Genomic DNA, 13,741 nt, shown 5'->3' with positions numbered 1-13,741 from the left:
AATTTTAGCATCACAAGAAGCTAAGGAGAACATCCATGTACCCTTTCCACATACTGAGCATGCCACAGCCAAAAAAAATCATATGCCTTGCCTAAGGCTGGCCCAAGAAAAGCAGATGTAGGGCCCAGCCTAGAATTTCTTCCATGTCACCAAATAAGTAGATCAATGGGTCCAGAGCTCTGTGTGTTGGAAAGAGAATGGTTTATGAACTAAAATAGGTCATGTGTGGTGGTTTGAAAGAAAATGATCCCCAAAAGGATTGGCATTATTAGGAGGTGTGGCTTTTTTGGAGTAGGTATGGCCTTGTTGGAACAAGTATGTCACTGTGGAGGTGGGCTTTGAGGTCTCATATATGCTCATGATACTGTCCAGTGTCTCAGATCACTTCCTATTGCCTGTGAATCAAGATGTAAGAACTCTCAGCTCCTTCTCTAACACCATGTCTGCCTACGTGCTGCCTTGCTTCCCACCATGATGATAATGGACTAAACCTCTGAACTATAGGCGAGCCACCACAATTAGATGTTTTCCTTTATGAAAGTTGCCATGGCCATGGTGTCTCTTCACAGCAATAGAAACCCTAACTAAGACATCATGTATATGACGTACACCTATAACCTCAGAACTCAAAGGCTAAGAATGATAGATTGCCAAGTATTTGAAGCCAGCCTGGGTAATATAATGAGTTCAAAGACAGCGTGGGCTACTTATTACAACTCTGTCCCCAAAACACAACACAAAGAAAAAGATAAAGAAAAGGGACAGATTGTTCCTTTCAGAAAACAGTTCTTGCTACTTCCCATCACTCCCCATCATTGTGTGCACTGCCTGTATGTAGTGCATGCTCAATAAAAGTTAGTCAATAAGCAAGAAATAAGTGTTGACTGGTGCCAACTGTCAGGTAGACATATAAATTGTGGGATGGGAAACAGCAGGATGTAGATTGCAGGTAGCCTGGGAATCTGGAGGCAGTCGGAGGCTGACAATGAAAAGAGATGCAAGGAAAGCTTCAAGAAAAGGTCTTTCTTGAAGGAGGTGAGCAGGAGTGGGATGAGGACACAAGTAGAGACTGCACCTGAATTAAAGAAAGAAATACTTCCTCTGGTGTTAAACCAAAAAAGTGCAGTTTAGAGACAAGTGTATAAGGAAGGCAGCTAACTCCTAGAAACCCTATCAAAGGTTGTTTGCTTTAAAACCTCAATAAGATGCCTGTAATTCACTCCTTTCATTGTTTCATGAATGCTTAAGGAAAAACAGAAACCTAAAATAGAATTCCTTCTTGCATCCAATGGGTTTTCTCACTCTGTCCCTTCCCTTGCCATTTATCTCACTCACTCCTTATTCTGGAGACACTTGCAGGCTATTCATAAATAACCTCATAGTCATTTATTGATCTCATTTTGTAATGCCTTAACAGATATATATAATATTTAAAATGTTATTATGTGCATTATAGAATAAAAGCATTTCAAAACTTGATTTAGCTAGAACACAATTACATTTACTTTAATCGTCCTCTTAGATTTTTTTAACCTACAATTTTACATTTTCTTGCTTTTTAGCTAAAGACTACCTGGCAAAGGACTCCACTTTATAATAAAAGCATACTCACAGTTCATTGAGTTTTATTAGTCTCATGTGTCTAATGAGATTATAGGTTGTAAAAACTTTTATGTAATGTATGTTAAGAATTAAATGTTGCTTGCCTAAGGAGGTATATCTACATCTACAATACAACTCTTGCAAATAAAGCTCATAAATCATAGTGGAACGGGGGATTCAAAGACTGATTTAAAAAAAAAAACTGAGGAACAATGAGTTTGCTGTAGAGAAACTACACACATGAATCTTACCAATATAGCTGCCTAAATAAGATCTGAACAATGAGGGCACCAATGTTCATGCTAATATGAAAGAGGAAAAGCTCATGTGCCCTCAATACTAGTCAAAGAACTACAGGCAACTGGGAAATGCTGAGAGTGGGAAAGTGGTCTTCCTCAGGGAAGAGTCCCTACTGAGTTATCTAATACCAAGTGATCAGTTCTGAAATCATATACATAGAAATAACATTATATGAACTGAGCATATTGTATTTACGTATTTAGGAGTGGGTATGCAAACGTGTGTGTGTGTGTGTGTGTGTGTGTGTGTATGTGTGTGTGTGTGTTTAAAACAACAATTAAAAGAAAAAGAGGCCATAAACTTGAGAGAGAATTGAGGTGATGAGGATATATGTGAAGAGTTGAAGGAAAGAAAAGGGGGAAAGAATGTAATTATGTTTTAAATTTAAAACTTATTTTTTTTTATATTTCACCTTTTTTAATTGAATTTGTAATAAAGGAGGTAGTGAGGGGTGGAAAGGAGACATTTAGAGTCAGAACTCATATTAGACAGTGGAGAGAGAAAAATTAAATTAAATCAACAAGTGGAGGAGTCGGGGAGAGCCCACCTTTAAACATCAAATCAAGAAATCTGGGGGAAGCAAAGGATTAGGGCAAAGGAGAACTGGGCACCTGTCTTTAATCTGTCCTCCTCCAGGGTGGGAAATGACTGCACTACTGGACCAGCAGTACAGAGCAGCAGGCACCCCATCCTAAGCAGACTGGTCACTCTTCCCCACGGCCCCCTGAAGGAGGCTTTGGCCAACAGAGATAGGTCATAGAAGTGAGGGGGTGCTCCAAAAGCAAGGAAGGGCCAGCAGAGACCCCCAATACTGATGCTCCTCTAGCTAGAGGTGGGCAAGGTGGAAACATAGCTCAAATACTGAGCAGCCAGAAAAAGAAGAAGATAGCGAGAAACAGGAAAAGGGAATCTTGCCAGCTGGAGGCCGGGTGTCCCTGTCCCAGATCCACACCTGCACCCCTGCAGAAAGGCTCGTGGGCATTGAACACGGTGGTGAAAAAGCCAAAGGGAAAAGCACCAACACCAAATGAGAAGTGAAAGCCCTGGCATCACCAAATGGCTGGAAGCCCCCTCAGCTCTCTGGAGCTGGTCGCTGGCCCTGGGGGTGGGGTGGAGTTCTCAATCTGGGATCCTGGGGCTTCTGGCTTCCTCGTCCATAAAGAAGGAGACACTCTCCCTGCTGATGCCAGCTTTACACATGGGCACTCTTGCCTGTCTGGCCGTGTCTCCAGCCACTGATGAAGACAGGGCCAACAATACAGGTGGCCACACACACTGACCACAGCTTCGCGAGCCGTCTCCAGACATGTATTACATTGGAAGGTCGCGCCCGCCCCGCCCCGCTCTCGGTTTGGCCCTTCGGGGGCCCCGTCCTCTTCTTCCGCTGCTGCCATGGTCGATTCTGCTTCGCCCCCACGTACCCCTCAGTACCCCCAGACACACACACATATACACTTACATACAGCACACACACACACACCCCAACAAACCAGGACCCAACTTATTTTTTAAAGATATTTTAAAGTGAAATTTATCTACTGACATTAAAAATGATGTGTACTTGTACCCCTGCTTTAAGGTCAAGCTATATACTATAATACTTTAAGATTTTAGCTGATGCTTAAGTTTAGCTGCTCTGATAGTGAGATGAGAATAATGACTGATATATTACCTACCATTCTGTTGGACAGTTTCATTCTTGTATTATTTATGACCTATGAGAACAGCGAATGGTCAGACAGGAATCTAAGACAAATACTAAGACATGATTTTTTAAGTTCTGTAGTTACCAGGTTGCCTAGTGCAAAACCATCTGAAGAAAATACAAAAGGAGCATGGTGGTGCTCAGCTTGAGCTTGACTTCAACCATTTAGTTTGATGCACATATGACTTATGAAATTCAGTCATTGAACAATTTGTATTTATAGTTAAGAATGTGTGTGTGTGTGTGTGTGTGTGTGTGTGTGTGTGTGTGTAAAACAACTACTAAATAAATAGAATCCATGAATTTGAGAGATAGCAAAGTAGGTACGTGGGAAGGGTTGGAGGGAAAAAAGGAAAGGGGAGAGAAGATGGAATTATATTTTAATTTTTTAAGAATTTTTAAGTGTAGTCATATATTTCAAACCTAGGAAAACGATATTTTTCTGTAATTTTTGCACATTCTCTTTCTCTTGTTATGAAAAAATGAGAGTGTGAATCAATAGGCACACATTTCCATATTAACCTGCAAATAAACATTGCTTTTAAATGATAGTTTATTATGTCTAAAAACAAAAAAAAATTAAATCAAACTTTTTTTAAAGAATTATTTATTTATTATGTATACAGTGTTTATTATGTGTAGAGTGTTCTATCTGCATGCCAGAAGAGGGCACCAGAACTCATTGTAGATGGTTGTGAGCTGCCATGTGGTTGCTGGGAATTGAACACAGGACCTCTGGAAGAGCAGTCAGTGCTCTTAACCTCTGAGCCATCTCTCCAGCCCTGAAATCAAACTTCTAACAAAATGTGAATACAAAATATGTGCATAATGAATGTACATTGCCTGTCAAACACACCAACAAGGAATTGATTCCATCAGTGTGCAATCCCAGTGTGCTTTCACTTTTATATTCTTTGCCAGGTTCTTCTGTTGTGTAATAATTGTGTAGATTTGGAGTTTCTTCTTGCGTTCTAATATGAAAGTACTTGAAGATTAATGTGCACTTGCTGTGGGATGTTCTGTATGTTAAATGTGTTGCTCTGATTGGTTAATAAATAAAACACTGATTGGCCAGTAGCCAGGCAGGAAAGATAGGCGGGACAAGCAGAGAAGAGAATTCTGGGAAGTGGAAGGCTGAGGCAGAGAGACACTGCCGGCTGCTGCCATAACAAGGGAGATGTAAGGTACCAGTAAGCCACGAGCCACGTGGCAAAGTATAGATTTATAGAAATGGGGTAATTCAAATAGAAGAAGTAGATAACAAGAAGCCTGCTGTGGCCATACAGTTTGTAAGCAATGTAAGTCTCTGTGTGTTTACTTGGTTGGGTCTGAGTGGCTGTGGGACTGGTGGGTGAGAGAGATTTGTCCTGATTGTGGGCCAGGAAGGGCCAGAAAAAAACCTAGCTATATGCACTAATTTTAGTTATGCAAAATACTATAAGTAAATATTACCTTTGCATTCTTTAATTAAAATTGTAAGTTCTTTTACTGTAAAGAAACACTTCTAACATGGCTTAAGGTATTTGACCATGATTTAATATTTTATAGAACCATAATTGTGTTTATCTTGGGACTCATAATTTGCTTTGTGATTTGTTATTTGAGCATATCTACTTTTTAAATTACTTACATTAATAAAAGTGTAACAGTTAAAACAAATAAAATATAGTACATTAAAAATTGTGAACAAAACAATGTATAAACAGTTATTTGAAGTCTGTGATTTGTGGTCTCCTGGGAGTAAAGTATAGAGGAAGTAGTTTGACTGGCTGACTCAGAATAGCTTCTATGACCAGTTCTGCTCAGTGAGTTATCTGTCACAATTTGTGACCATTTGTCACATGTATGAACTGTAACAGATCCAGTACAAGTGCCTGTATAAAAATGCCAGGTTTTGAAGATGGTTTCCTTACTTCTAAACAACCATGCTGTACTATGGATTCCAGAGACAGTAAATAGTCTGGTAAATCATTTTGTTTTAATATATATATTTTATATTCCATTCAAGCCTAAAACTTTTTTCAAGACACAGAATGTCTATATTTCATTAAAACATGAAGAAGCTATCAAAATTTCTTATTTAAATATTTATTTGGAAATAATTGCTTGTTCCAAACCCAATATAGTCTTAGAATCAGAAATTTGTTTGTGTTTTTTTAGAAACTGGGTCTCAGTGTATACTCCAAACTGGCTTCAAACTTACAGTCCTTCTGCCTCAGCCTTACAAGTGCTACCAGGCCCACTAGTCATAAGTTATTTTAATGTAATAAAATGCATTCTTCTACTGAGGTATGCATCCATATGTATCTGCCGCTGGTATCTTTGATTTTTCTTACATAAAAAATTTTAAAGACACGTTAAGATTTAACTGATTATTCTGCAGTGATGGGGATGTATGAGAGGAAAGGTTTACAGAACAGGACAAGTGCATGACAAGTCCTTTCAGAGACTTCCCAGTGACACACTTGGTGAAGTACCAATGGCTCTGGACTGGTTTAAGCAGCATGCATCAATCACCATTGCTTGAGTTACAGAACAGCTTGTTTAAATGAGCACAGATATTCTCAGAAATATAAGCACAATATTTACTCTAGAGAATGGGATATTGATCATCCAGGGAAATCTGGCATTCTCCTTTAGGGAAGGAAGCACACATGCATTCCATCATCCAGTCATGTCCCTAAGTTTAATGACTGATATTTTACCTAATCCTAGACTTGTTCTTCCATTCAATACCTTCCTCAAGTCCTATTTGAATACAACATTAAAGCAATTCAACATTCTGCCTCCCAGTCATGTAGACCAACTGGTAGTTACTGTAGTCACCTTCTGCCTCAGAAGTTCCGTCTTTTGGGCATTGAAATTGATTTTTCTCATCTTAGCAACTGAAGATCCCGAGTGTTCCCCTTGCCCAGTCGCCTGAGACTGTACAGTGGCACCTACAGCCGAGGAGGAAGCAGCAGCAGCAGGAGCTTCAGCACCAGTAGACTTTGGAGAGGTAGTTCTCCCAATCCTGTTATGAAACCAAACATTTGTGGTGTGCTACCTGCCAATAGGGGCAGCCTTCTTACTGCCTCTCTATACACAATGTTTGGCCTTTGTTAAAATTTAACAACTGTATTCCTGACTAGTAGAGAGATCTGATATTTCTCCCAGTGTATTCTGTTGCCATCACTTGCAGTGAATATGAAGTTTTACCAGTTGCAGAAACCCTCAAACTTCATACTTCAGCTTTATTTTCCAGTGTGTTGTATAAGGGTGCTGTCGCATATAATTTGGTTATTTTTAAATAGATTAAGCTATCATTTGAAAGCTGTCTAAATATCATAAATAAGAAGATTTTTGTAATCCGTAAAATTCTTGAGAGACTGAATGTGCCCAGTTTTCCTGCCTGATGTTCCATTGTGAGCTTACTTTGCACAGTGACAGATTCCTAAGAGGGAATTATCCCATAATTCTCATTTTCTACATATAATCAGAAGTAGGACATGTTTGTTATTGAAGCTTTCGGAAGCATGCTATTCAGCAAACAAGGGTCTTCATTGGTGCATATTTCAGCTCATTCTTTCTGGGAAGAAGGAAAAACGGAATTTGTAGCCATTTTGTTGGGGACATTGCTGGCCAAATACCATTGGAAGGATCTTTCTGTTACAAATGGAATACATTGAATTTAAAAGCTTGTCCTCTATATTGGCGTTATTTCATTTTTACTGTCTAGGAAATAACAAAATCTGATGCTTCATTCAAAACCTATTGCTATAGGAATGAAATGAATCCTTCTGAACATTCTTGGCTTGTGTATCCTACCATGAGAATTACACAAAATGCTCTAGAATGCAAAGCCATTTGTATAAACCTCATGTGCACATAAAAATGAATTTTGATTCCTTTGTTAAAGTTATGTATAGCTTTGTTTGTCTATGAATACTTATGAATGTGTTTGTAGAGCCCTTCAATGTGTACAGCATTATTTTCAGCTGGGTGTGTTGTATGCTGACTCCTGTCATTTTCACATAATTGCACATATCTCTCAGAAACAATGTTCTGAAAATCATGTGCTATTCTTAGAACCCAAGCCATCCCTCTCTCTCAGTTCTTTAACATAAATCATATGATCTTGGTGTAGTTATGTAATGTCTTCTTATGAATTTTCAATGTCCTTCAAATGTCGCCAACATTCAGCTTCCTAAAATTTATTTTAGAGATAATGTAGACCACTTGCCACGAAGGCACTTTACAGATTACAGAAACATCACTCTTCTGTTTCCATGATGTCCCAAGAAAGACACTGAATTTCCCATTGTCAAAGCTTAAAAATCTAATAAAGCTGTGACTGCAGTTGACAGCAGTGTCCAGATGGTGGGGTTATTATTTGGTGGACATGTCTTTACCGCAGTAAACCAGAATGCCCTCTGGTTTCATGTGAACACATAACCACTGAAAGCTTATAGAACAGAAATTGGTAACTCAGATAGTTGCTGTAAAAACCAAGATGGTTTAAAACTGATCTGGAGGAGTGACTGAGCCAGGGCTCAAGCTAATGTCACAGAATAGCCTCAGGCCCTTGTTTGTACTGCCCTTGTGTATATCACTGTTAGTGCCTCAGCAGGTGTCAATAATCCTAAATCTGTTTGTGTCAATCTAATCTTCTATCACACATACTAACTGAACAAAACACTAAATGTGTTTATTTCATAAAGTATATTTTAATGATAATATTTGGTTTTTAAAACCAGATAAAATGGCAAGAGAATGAAATGTACTAATATATGTTTATTGTCATTAAAAACACTTTTAGTGAACCATACTTTAGAAATACATTTCTTTATTGATTTTAGAATTTTATACATGTATACAATGAAATATAGTCATGCATAACCCTCATTTCTCCCCGCCCCCGCCAGCTCCCCCATATTCCCCCAGCTAAGTGATCAGCTCTAAGTTATCAGGTTTGCTCACACACATATGGTGTCAAGCTATCCTTTGGAGTATAGGAAGCTGGCCAATGGCCACACTCCCAAAAGAAAATGATTCTTTCTCCCCCATCAACTATCCATTGCCATTAGCTCCTCAGTGTGAGGTGAGTAGAGATAAACACCCCACTTATGCTACGATTTGGGCTGGCTTAATCTTCTGTAGGTCTTGTGCAGATAAACACAGTGGCTGTGAGTCCATAACTCTGGTAGCCATGCCCTGCCCAAAGACTGCACTTTGAGGCACGCCTCCCCATTCTCTCATTCATATATTCTTTCCTTCTCATCTTCTACAATGTTCCCTGAGACTTAGTTGTAGTATGGCTAACATAAATGTGCTTTTTAAGGCTGAGCACTCAGTCTTTTATTCTCAGCACTATGCATCTCTGCATTGAGAGCTGCCCACTGCAAAAAGAATCTTCTCCAACCAAGGCTGAGAGCAGACCAGGTTTATGGATATAAGCATAAATACTCAGATGGCAATTAGATAGTATGAACATTTAGCAAAATTACAATAGTAGGTTCTATCCTAGGACCAAGTACCTCCTCAGTTGTGGATTTGCCACCAGGACTACAGTACCAGGCAAGATATCCCTTCCTGGATGACAGACCTTAAATACAATTAAAAAGCTGTTAGTTACCCCATAACATTTACGTCACCACTGCTCCCCTGGGCATATGTTATCTAGCAGATCAGTATCTCAGCATACAAGGTCCTGGGCTGGGTAAGAGCATTAGTGTCCTCTCCCCTCAAGCAACTTTCATAGCACTAGCTGCTTCTATGAAAGCTAACCAGGAGGACATTTCCAGATTCGTTCAAGAGTGATTCATTATTCTATGTCCTGTAGACAAACTGTATGGTATCATTAGCAAACAGAGTCTCATCAAGTAGTTGTGATAGATGGCCAAGGTCAGTGGCCCTAGCCTGTGTTACTTTAGAGACCTTAAGAGCCTCCATGACTAATAAATCAGAGAGATATTCCATGCCTTGTACTTTGATTTTCAATCAATATACCATGTCTTTTGGGAGAAACATTGTTCACCCATACAGGGTAAGTACATTCAGACTCTTTTTGTTGTATTTTAAAATTATCTTACTAACTAGCAGGATTCCATAAAGTTTTTCATATATCTGTTTAGTTAACCCAGCAGCCACTGTGCCCTCCTCTTCCCTTCCACCCTCTACCCACTACTAGGCTTTCATATGGATTTCCGTCCTCCCTTGCTTTGGGTTGTCCCTCTCCTTCATGCTTGGTCAGGGTAGGGTGTGCAAGTGTGGGAGATTTAAATTTTCTCAACAGAAATTTATGATTCTTCTACAGTATTTTTGTTTAAAAAATGTGGAGATACACATGCAATTTGTTTAATTTATATCATTCTTGTTTCTGGCATTAGCCATCAGGATAAGTTAGATAAAGATTAACAGTGTGGTTTTTGGCATAAGAACAAATGTCATGGCACATACATAGGAGGATTGCCACAAGTTGAGACCAGCCTGGGCCACATAGTGAGTTCTGGGCAAGTCAAGGCTACACAGCAAAACATGCTAGGGTGGGGCACAAATATATAACAGCTGGATGCACAGAAAAAGCTAGAACAACCTGAGGATGTAGCAACTGCCTAGTAGCTCAAAGTCTCTTAAGGTAAGGTCATCTACCAACCCAGAAATTCCTACTTACACACACATACACTCACATGCCATACCCATTCTTTGATATGTGATGAAACATATAAACATATCTGAAATTTAAACTTCTTTAAAAACAATGTTTTATTAATTCTTTAAGAATTTCATGCAATGTATTTTCATATTCATCTCACTTTCTTATTTTCTCCAAGATCCTCCTCACCCACCCACCTAACTTCCCAACTTCCTCTCTCTCTCCCCGCCCCCGTGTCCTTTTCTCTAACTCTGTGTGTCTCTACTTCTCTCTATCTTTCTCTGTGTGTCTCTCCATGTATCTCTATCTCTCTCTGCATCTGTCTCTGTCTGTCTCTGTCTATCTCTCTGTCTCCTTATCTCTGTCTCTGCTTCTGTATGTCTCTGTCTCTCTCTCTCTTTCTCTCTCCTCTCAGTTTGTGTTGACCAGACTACTCCTGGATATAGGTCCTACCCTGGAGTCTAGCCAATTATCAAGGTGTCACACCATCAAAGAAAGATAACCCCCAACAGCAACAAAATGAAATGACTCCTCAGCTAGAAGTGGTCCTTCACCCCACTTCCCTTCTCCATGCTGAGATCTTGTTTGGCTTGAGCACATGCAGGTCTTGTGCATGCTGTCACCATCACTGTGAGTTCATGTATACTTCTGTCTTGTTCTGTCTGGAAAGCACTGTTTCCTTGAAGTCATTCTGGCTTCTACAGTCATTTTACCCTGTCTTCCACCCAGATCCCTGAGCTTGAGGGGAGGGCTGTAATGATATGTCCCTCCCCAAAATAGGATGAGCAAAGAGGGAGTAACTTGTATATCCAGGAAGAGTTCCCAAATTTATACTGTAATGTTAAACATTGCTTTGTAGACAACAGTGTGGTTACAATGAAAACGTTTTGGTCAGAAGAAATTAAACTAGACCTGTTAGTGGTGGAACTGACTTTATGAAGAAAGAATTCATAGTTAACCTGTGTGCTAAGGAAGCAAAGAACATATACTATCCACAATTCGTTTCTTTAAAACTAGTTCATTGAAGTTTGAAGCTGTTTTCATAAAAGTAGTCTTAATGAAGCATTTATGCTATGAATAGAAAATATGCCCATTTTTAACTATATAAGTCAGTGTTATTCAATAAAGTCTGTGCAATTATCACCAGAACCCAATTTTGTCCAGTCAATTCTCACTCTTACCACTTCTTTCTAATCCTAGCCCCCAGGAAACCACTTGTCTATTTTCTGACTCTATTAAATTGCCTGCTTAGTGTATTTTGCATAAATGAAATTATATTAAGTCTTTAATATTTGGCAGCTAATATTTTTAATATTTCTGAGGTTACTGCCAGGATGTTAGTAGACAAACAGAATAAAAATATTTCGTGCCAAAATAGACTATACACAATGAAGAAAGAAAACACGATAAGGATATCCCTGAGCCTGCTCAAAGAGGGAAAGACTTAAGACCAAGGCAGCCAGGATAAGAAGAACTTGGCTGCAGTAGAGGAATCGCCACTGGACTTCATAAAGAAGCTGAACTGAGTATCCAAGCAATCAGGACACATATCACAGGACTTCACCCAGCACTGAGGAGATGGGTGAACCTGATAGGTCGTATGAAAATGAAAATTCTCAATACAGAAGAGTGAGAATGTGAGAATTTCCTGTGAGGATGCACTATATAGACAATTAGAAAATAATAGTAAGTACCGTCGACCAAATAATTAGAACCTTTTCAATCACAACATAAACTGTGTGGGGAAATTAAACATCCTCTCCAACAGTCATATTGTAATGAATATGGTGGGCAGTGAATATGGTGTACAGAGAAGCAAATTGCTCTAATCAGGTCAAAGGAGAGTGAGCACTGTGGAAACAAAGATGGAGAAAAGAAAGTAGAACTGGAAAATGAATTTGGAGGTAAAATTCAAGGGACATCCAACAATATGTGCTTTATTCTCCGTGTATGTAGGAAAAAAGTTGATGTACTCAAATGTATTCCAGATCATTTCTTAAGTGGGAGCTTCACTCTGTGACCCTGAGATTTAATTTGAGAATGATTTTCCAGACAGAACATGTAGGTATGTTCTAAGTCAGCCAAAGACAAGTCACAATGTCGAAGCAGAGCATCTCCCTGAGTAGAGGAGTAGACAACAGCTTATCTGGTAGCATATATGAGTTGTACAAAGTCCTTGGCTACATGTGGCATGCATATATTAATACTCCCTCCTCTTCCTCCTCCCTAAAAGCTCCTTTTACCTTAATGTCCTTTTATTTTCCTTAGTCCTACATATGAGAGGAAAAAATGAGATACTTGTCTTTGTGAGTACTTCACTTAGCATGATAATTTTAGTCCCATCCATTTGTGTTACAGCTGCATCGTATGGTAGTTCCATCTTTAAATTTTTTTGGAGACTTCTTGTTGATTTCCATAGTGGCTGGAATAAGGTACATTTCCATCCATGGTATATTAAGGGTTTCCCTTTTCCTACTTCCTCACCAGCATTTGTTGTCATTAGGGTTTGTATTTTTTTATGATGGCTGTTTAATTTGAGTGAAGTAGAATGCCAATATAGTTTTGATTTGCTTTTCCCTGATGACTAGAAATATTAACACTTCATCATGTGTTTGTTGACAATTTTTTAATTTATTTGAAAAGTGTCTGGTTAAGATATTTGCTCTTTTGTGGATATAAAGAACTCAAAAATGTTAAATGCCCAAAGAGCAATTGGTACCTGCTTCTTCTTGAACAAAAATGTCTTTCTTTTATTATTATGACTAAGGTCCAACCTAAACATCAGAGCCTGAGTGAGGACCTCCCTGCTTCCCAACCTCAGTCATTCTGCCATAAAAGCATATGGTATGTTAGGTGTGAAATCCTACAATGGTATCCTACTATAGGTCATTCCAAGGTCTGCTGTCTTGGACTCTTTAGAGGCAGGACAGCTTTATTCAGTACTATGTCTCCAGTAACAGGAAAAGTGATGTGTCTAAAGTCATTTTGGTAAATGGATAGAGGAGCTGTGGCAATTAGAGAAAATAAAATTCCTGCAGAGTGTTCAAGCCTATTATATATAATAAAAACAACCAAATTAAAATATCTAAGGGTATTTTATATGTCTGTTCACAAAACTGAAACTATACCCAGAATTATTCTCATCACATGTCTAGTGCATTTGAGATGACCATTTCAGTCATACTGTGACAGATTGATTATCTCCTGTCTGAAACGCATGGAAGAAATTATTTGAATATTTTATTTTCTTTATTTTGGACTATTAGTATATTAGCATAATGATGTATTTTTGGAGATGGGACTTGAGTCCCAACAAAATTCACCTATACCTCACAAGCACCTTTTACACAGAGGCTAAAGATAATTCTATATGATATTTGTAGTGAACCTGAGCTTTGACTATGGCCTGTTACATGAGATCAGTTGTGGAAATTTTCACTTGTGCCATCGTATAAGGGGTCAGAAAGTTTAAGATTTGGGAGTATTCTGGATTTGAGACC

At 38.8% G+C, this 13,741-nt stretch overlaps 1 protein-coding gene and 1 pseudogene across 2 annotated transcripts in view; one reads left to right on the top strand and one right to left on the bottom strand.

Annotated features, from left to right (window-relative positions):
* The window catches only part of Lrrc7 (leucine rich repeat containing 7), a 364,429-nt gene that overhangs the window by 174,390 nt on the left and 176,298 nt on the right, over window positions 1–13,741 (top strand). The window lies entirely within an intron of this gene.
* Window positions 2,580–3,393, bottom strand: LOC131913702 (E3 ubiquitin-protein ligase RNF5-like; annotated as a pseudogene).

Source organism: Peromyscus eremicus, chromosome 6 (assembly GCF_949786415.1).
Source record: "Peromyscus eremicus chromosome 6, PerEre_H2_v1, whole genome shotgun sequence".
Classification (NCBI taxonomy): Eukaryota; Metazoa; Chordata; class Mammalia; order Rodentia; family Cricetidae; genus Peromyscus; species Peromyscus eremicus.
This window is presented reverse-complemented; position numbering and strand designations above follow the sequence as displayed.